General features: G+C 42.7%; 1 pseudogene; it reads left to right on the forward strand.

Moving 5' to 3' along the window:
- Positions 1-1,429: 1,429 nt before the first annotated feature.
- LOC132653942 (RNA guanine-N7 methyltransferase activating subunit-like) lies at positions 1,430-1,731 on the forward strand (annotated as a pseudogene).
- Positions 1,732-6,849: the final 5,118 nt, after the last annotated feature.

Genomic DNA, 6,849 nt, shown 5'->3' on the forward strand with positions numbered 1-6,849 from the left:
CTGAGGAGGAAGCAGGGCTTGATCCTGCTGAGCAGGCTGAGTTGGATGAGGAAGCGGCCAAATATGAATCAGAAAGATATGGCCCAAACCCTCCTCCGCCTTATGCGCCAGGGTATGGTGCGACAGCGCCTCTGCTTGAGGAGAAGAGCCAGAGTAAAGATAAAGGAAAGGTTAAGACTTCTAACTCGCTGAAAGGACCGGATCCTATTTTAATAAGATCCAGGGGAGCTGTCTGTGTTTTTCCACAGGAAGAAAACAATCCATTCTGGGTACCGGAGTGCCTCACGTGAAAGCTCGTGACAGCTGAAGATGATCTTTCAACAGACACACCTGCTACTGCTTAAAGAATCAAGGACAGCGAGGAGGACCACTAATTCTACTCGAGTGGATTCATTGCCCACAGACTGGCTTTACCCTGGGTTTCTTCTGCCTTTTCTTACTTCAGATTGGGTGGGGGTGGGAATGTAACTCTGATAGCAGGACTGCTCCTCTGTTTTTGGTTGCTTCGCAAGTTCAAAAGACAACAACATGCAAAGAATGTGGCCATAGTTCAGGCTATGCTGGCTGTCGAACAGGGATCTTCCCCTCAAGTTTGGTTAAACATGCTTAGCCGTTGAGACACTGTCAGAACTCATGGCACTCCTGACGGGCACAGGTTCCCATTGCACCGAGATGCTGTTCTGATCAGACCTTTGCATCTCCCAGGGCTCAGGTTCCCATTGCACGGGGTTCAAGGTGCAAAGGGTCTCTTATACTATGTAACCTCCTTGATCGCTTATGCTGTTGAGTCAGTGAGCCGATCGGAAATCTCATAGTATTACATTTTGGCTTGGCTTGTAATTTTAAAGAAAGGGGGAGATGTCGGGAGCCGCATTCGCCATTACAAGATGGCGCTGGCTTCCTGTTTCCTGGTTCTTCTTGTCAGTGCTGTATCTTGCAGCAGTGCATGCGCCACAGGATGCTAATATGGATTTGAGTGCTCTCCCTATCAGAGAACACATGCTAATTGGGTATTGTGCGGAGCACCAATTACAGACGAGCACGTAGCCCTGCGGGCTATTTAAGCAGAGCACTCACAAGGCTTGAGGTCCTTCTCCATCTACCTACAAGAGCTCTACAATAAAGATTCTGCTGGACAAATCTTCGGTTGCCGCGTCTTCCTTATCGGCGAAGGATTGCACGCGACAAAGAAGGGGGAAGGAAGGTGAGATTAGGAGGGGAGGAGAGAGGGGTTTATGGGTGGATACAAAGTGAATAAAATGTAATTAATAAAAAAAATAAAAATAAAATAAATTAATTTTTAAGAAGTCTTTAACCTGCTGAGTGTTTGGTTACCTAGGAGAGCTGTGTGAGGTGCTGCTGTGTGGACACCCTAGCTCTCTCCTGTACATCCCACAGAAGGATCTTAAAAATTGTACAGAATTTAAACATGAGTGAAACTTCTGAAGTGATTCCAAACTTTGAAGAGATGTTTGCAAGCAGATTCAGACAGGATGACAAAGAGTACCAGGAATACTTGAAACATCCCCCTGAATCCCCTCCAGTGTTGACGAATGGAAAAGCAGAGCTGGTGGTCACCAAAGAAATAGAGGCAACTGGCTGCAAGACAACAGATAGTTTAGAGGGAGGGCTAACAGATGAGGATGGCCAAGTGACAGTCAATGGAATCAGTGGCATGGATGATCATGCAGTAACAACTATACACAGCAGAGACCAGAGCCTTACTATTGACAACAGTAAGAACAGTATGGTCACACCAGCGGCCTCCATATGGTTACTACTGACAGATATTGGCAGTTTTTAAAAAGAGACCATTGATTTTGACAAAGTGCTAAACATTGGTCTTCTTTTGGTCATAGCTTTTCATTCTATTACCAAGAAAGAGTTGATTGTTTAGAACTTGAAATTTGAAATTCTTTTATTTTACTAGGGGTTTAATGATTGATAGGATTAAATCTACCAAGTGTGAATTATACTGATTGATATTATATTAAATGCAGTTTTCTTTTATGATTTAGTAGTGTTTGAGTTTGGTCTTTGGCCTCTAGGGTTATTGTATATCACAGAAATAAAAGTTTTTAACCTGAAAAAAAAAGTCCTTAGCCAACATTTCCTTATTCACAATATGAAACAATTATCTTCCAATATGTTAAATAGTATTCATCTGAGTTATCAATTTGTAGGTACCCCTTGAAGCTGTGCAACCAAAGCAACTTTCTTGGCAGCAAATTGAGCTTTGGGGGAGTTAAGGAATTTGCCTAATGTCACACACAATTCAAAAGATGCACAATCAAGATTTTAAACCAGTGCCTGAATTGTGGTTTTGTTCTTCATCCTCAGGTTCTGACATCTATAAAAACATGCTGGACAGAAAATGCTACTGAAAACATACCTATCATTAGGTGTCTGGGTGTGAATAAGGACATTAGCATGTGGGTGGCATGCACAGGAGTCCATTCCACTATAAAAATTTCAGAACACACAAGCCTACAGTATGATCTTGACTGTGTGAATTGGCCAATATTAGTTTCTAAGAGGTTATTGTTTGCTAATGTACAGACTGGCCTGTATGCTCTCCAGACCACAAACTAGCCTGGCTAGCTGACTGACTCTGCTCACAATCACTACATAAATGACAAAGTTACGTTGATAAAGCTGACTTGGTTAGGGTAACATGGCTATGATGAAATCAATGGCCAAGGCAGTGTTTAGAAGAAAGCATGTAATTGAGGGTTTGCTCACAGGTGCAGAAGGTTAGTCCATGGCCATCATGGCCAGAGCATTGTGGCAGGCAAGAATTGTTCCTAAGGACTTATATCCTGATCTATGGGCAGCAGCCAAGAGAGACATTCTGGGCCTAGCAGTGGGTTTTTGAAACTTCAAAGCCTACTCCAAATGACACAGCTCTTCCAACAAGGCCACACCTCTCCAACAAAGTCACACCTCCTAATCCTTCCTAAACAGTCCACCAAGTGCAAAACAAGACAATTCTAATGTATAAGCCATTGGGGAGGGGAGGTGTCTCATTCAAACCACACAAATTCTTTCATATTTTCCTTGAAATTATTATGATGCATAAAGAAAATCTGTTTTATGCTGGGCATCCATCTTGGTACCCATTAGCCATTTTTCTGACCCCAGTTCTTGGAAGATAAGTTCCCCATAATTCAGATTCTGTGACCCCCCCCACAATAATGTACAGACATGACCTTCTACTTGTTGTGATATGACTTACTACATTTTGCCTTCTGTAACCTGCTTGTGCACACAGTCAAGGGCTACTTTGGTGTTGCCTTGACTACTTAATCTGGGCAGACAGGCTCCCTGCTGGCTTGTGCCAGCACTCACGGTCTTCTTGGGGGTTCTTTCCTTTAAAAATCCTTTCCTCATGCCTTCATTCACACAGCAGCTGCAAGTTTGCTTTAGAGCGTGTTATCCAGCTAGCAGTAATCAATAAGTCTTTGGATTATAACTGGATTGAGTCTATCATCTTTTCCCAAAGATTAGAAACCCCATAAATTAATGCATAAGACTAGTGCCTACTGATCATCTCACATGCAATATCTCAGAATAAATTTTTCTTTAAAAACCATGCTATGAAGGTCTCTAATGAAACCTGGAAGCTGGAAATACCCTCATAAGAAATTTATGACTTAACGTACATTTGTGTTTGAATTGGCTTCCAGAGCTCAATTTCAAATTCAATCACAATTTTTTAAATATTTTCATTCATGATTGGATGGAATAAGGTAGGGATCAAATAGGATACTAATTTGTAAGCCAGGCTGGCCTCAAATTTTCACTCTCCTGCCCAGCTCCTCAAGAGTTGGGGTTACAGGTATGCACTTCTATGTCATACCAAAATACAAAACCACAATGTAGAGTATATAATTCAATGTGTTTGGTAAAGTGTATTGCTAAGTATACAAAACTATTCAAGACAGAAACTATAGGAGAGGTCCAAGATGGCAACAATCAGTACGCACCATATCTAAGGGGCACAGGATCCAAAACTCCAAAATTGGTGAGTGGAGGGACAGCTGAATCCAGAACACCAACACTGAGGCTTCCTGGGGGAGAGGAGACAAAGTGTGAGCTGGGTCAGATTGGATCCAGGTAACCCATGGACATCCCCAGGAACTGAGAGTGGTAAATATTCAACCCACCCACACTTCCCTTTGCCCCAAACACCTGCCTCCCTGCTCAGCTGAGGCCTCAGAGGTTGCCCCAAGCATGACTGAAAAACTGAAAGGGCACAGGCAGTCCTCCCAGGGCTGCAGCTTCAGCAAGACAGCAACTAGTCCAAGAACAAAACTCCATGCTCTGGTGCTCCATAATGAAATGGTACAGGTAGGCCTCCTAGGGGTGTGGCTACAGCAGGGCAGCTGCTACTGCAAGCATGAACCTCCATACATGGTGACTGAGACTGCAGATGCAGCTACCCCAAGGACAGGGCTCACTCCCTGGCTGCCAAACAATGAACACCATAAGCCTATTGTTCTCCTTTACTCTCAGTAGCCCCTGCAGACACAAATCTGAGAGTAGAGAGCAGGGGGAAACCCTGTGCTTTCTGATTAGATCTGAGCGGAATTGAGTGCATCTTTTTTTTCATTTTATTTTATTTTATTTTATTTTATTAATTACACTTTATTCATTTTGTATCCCCCCATAAGCCCCTCCCTCCTCCCTCCCAATCCCACCATCCCTCCTCCCTCTGAATGCATGCCACTCCCCAAGTCCACTGATAGGGGAGGTTCTCCTCTCCTTTCTGATCTTAGTCTATCAGCTCTCATCAAAAGTGGCTGCATTGTCCTCTACTGTGGCCTGGTAAGGCTGCTCCCCACTCAGGAGGAGGTGATCAAAGAGCAGGCAAATCAGATTATGTCAGAGGCAGTCCCTCTTCCTATTACTATGTAACCCACTTGGACACTGAACTGCCATGGGCTACATCTGTGCACGGGTTCTAGGTTATCTCCATGAATAGTCCTTGGTTGGAGGATGAGTCTCTGGGAAGTTCCCTGTGCTCAAATCTTCTTGTTCTATTGCTCTCCTTGTGGAGACCCTGTCCTCTCCAGCTCTTTCTATTTCCGAGTTCATACGTAAAATTCCATTCACTCTGCCCAACAGTTGACTATCATGCTCAGCATCTGCTTTGATAGTCGGTAGGGCAGAGGCTTTCAGAGGCCTTCTGTGGTAGGTTCCTAGTTTTTTTTTCCTGTTTTCTTCTTCTCGCTTTCAGAAGCCCTCTGTAGAAGGTTCCTAGGTTGTTTCCTGTTTTCTTCTTCTTCTGATATCCATCCTCATTGCCTTTCAGAATGGGATTGACTATTTTAGTTAGGGTCCTCTCTCTTGCTTAGTTTCTTTAGATGCACAGATTTTAGTGGGTTTGTCCTATGTTGTATGTCTATATGAGTGAGTATATACTGGGTGTGTCTTTTTGCTTCTGGGACAACTCACTCAGGATGATCCTTTCCAGGTCCCACCATTTACCTGCAAATTTCATGATTTCCTTATTTTTCATTGCTGAGTAATACTTAATTGTATAGATGTACCACAGTTTCTGCATCCATTCTTCAGTTGAGGGGCATCTGGGTTGTTTCCAGCTTCTGGCTATTACAAATAAAGCTGCTACAAACATGGTTGAGCAAATGTCCTTTTTGTGTACTTGAGCCTCTTTTGGATATATGCCCAGTAGTGGTATGGCTGGATCTTGAGAAAGCGCTATTCCTAGTTGTCTGAGAAAGGACCAGATTGATTTTCAGAGTGGTTGTACAAGTTTACATTCCCACCAGCAGTGGAGGAGGGTTTGCCTTTCTCCACAACCTCTCCAGCATGTGTTGTCACTTGACTTTTTAACCTTGACTATTCTCGTGGGTGTAAGGTAAAATTTCAGGGTTGTTTTGATTTGCATTTCCCTCATGGCTAGTGAGGTTGAGCATTTCTTTAAGTGCTTCTCTGCCATTCGATATTCCTCTGTCCAGAATTCTCTGTTTAGCTCTGTATCCCATTTTTTAAGTGGATTACTTGGTTTGCTGCTTTTCAGCTTCTTTAGTTCCATATATATACTGGATATGAGTCCTCTATCAGATAAAGGGTTGGTGAAGATTCTTTCCCAATCTGTAGGCGGTCGCTTTGTTTTGATGACTGTGTCCTTTGCTTTACAGAAGCTTTTCAGTTTCATGAGGGCCCATTTATTGATTGTTGCTCTTAGAGCCTGTGCTGTTGGTGTTCTGTTCAGGAAGTTTTCTCCTGTACCAATGAGTTCTAGGGTATTCCCCACTTTTTTTTCTAGCCGATTTAATGTGTCTGGTTTTATGTTGAGGTCTTTGATCCACTTGGACTTCAGTTTTGTGCAGGGTGATAAGTATGGAACTTTTTGCATTTTTCTACATGTAGACATCCAGTTGGACCAGCACCATTTGTTGAAGATGCTATCTTTTTTCCATTGTATGGTTTTGGCATCTTTGTCAAAGATCAGGTGTCCATAAGTGTGTGGGTTTATTTCTGGGTCCTCTGTTCAGTTCCATTGATCCACCATTCTGTTTCTATGCCAGTACCATGCAGTTTTTAAAACTGTTGCTTTATAGTACAACTTAAGATCAGGGATGGAGATACCTCCAGAAGATCTTTTATTGTAAAGGATTGTTTTAGCAATTCTGGATTTCCTGTTATTCCATATGAAGTTGAGAATTTTTCTTTCCAGGTCTGCAAAGAATTGTGTTGCTAATTTGATGGGAATTGAATCTGCAGATGGCTTTTGTTAAGATGGCCATTTTTACTATGTTAATCTTTCCAAGCCATGAGCATGGGGGATCTTTCCATCTTCTGATATCTTCTTCTAATTCTTTC

The sequence above is a fragment of the Meriones unguiculatus genome, chromosome 5, assembly GCF_030254825.1.
Source record: "Meriones unguiculatus strain TT.TT164.6M chromosome 5, Bangor_MerUng_6.1, whole genome shotgun sequence".
Classification (NCBI taxonomy): Eukaryota; Metazoa; Chordata; class Mammalia; order Rodentia; family Muridae; genus Meriones; species Meriones unguiculatus.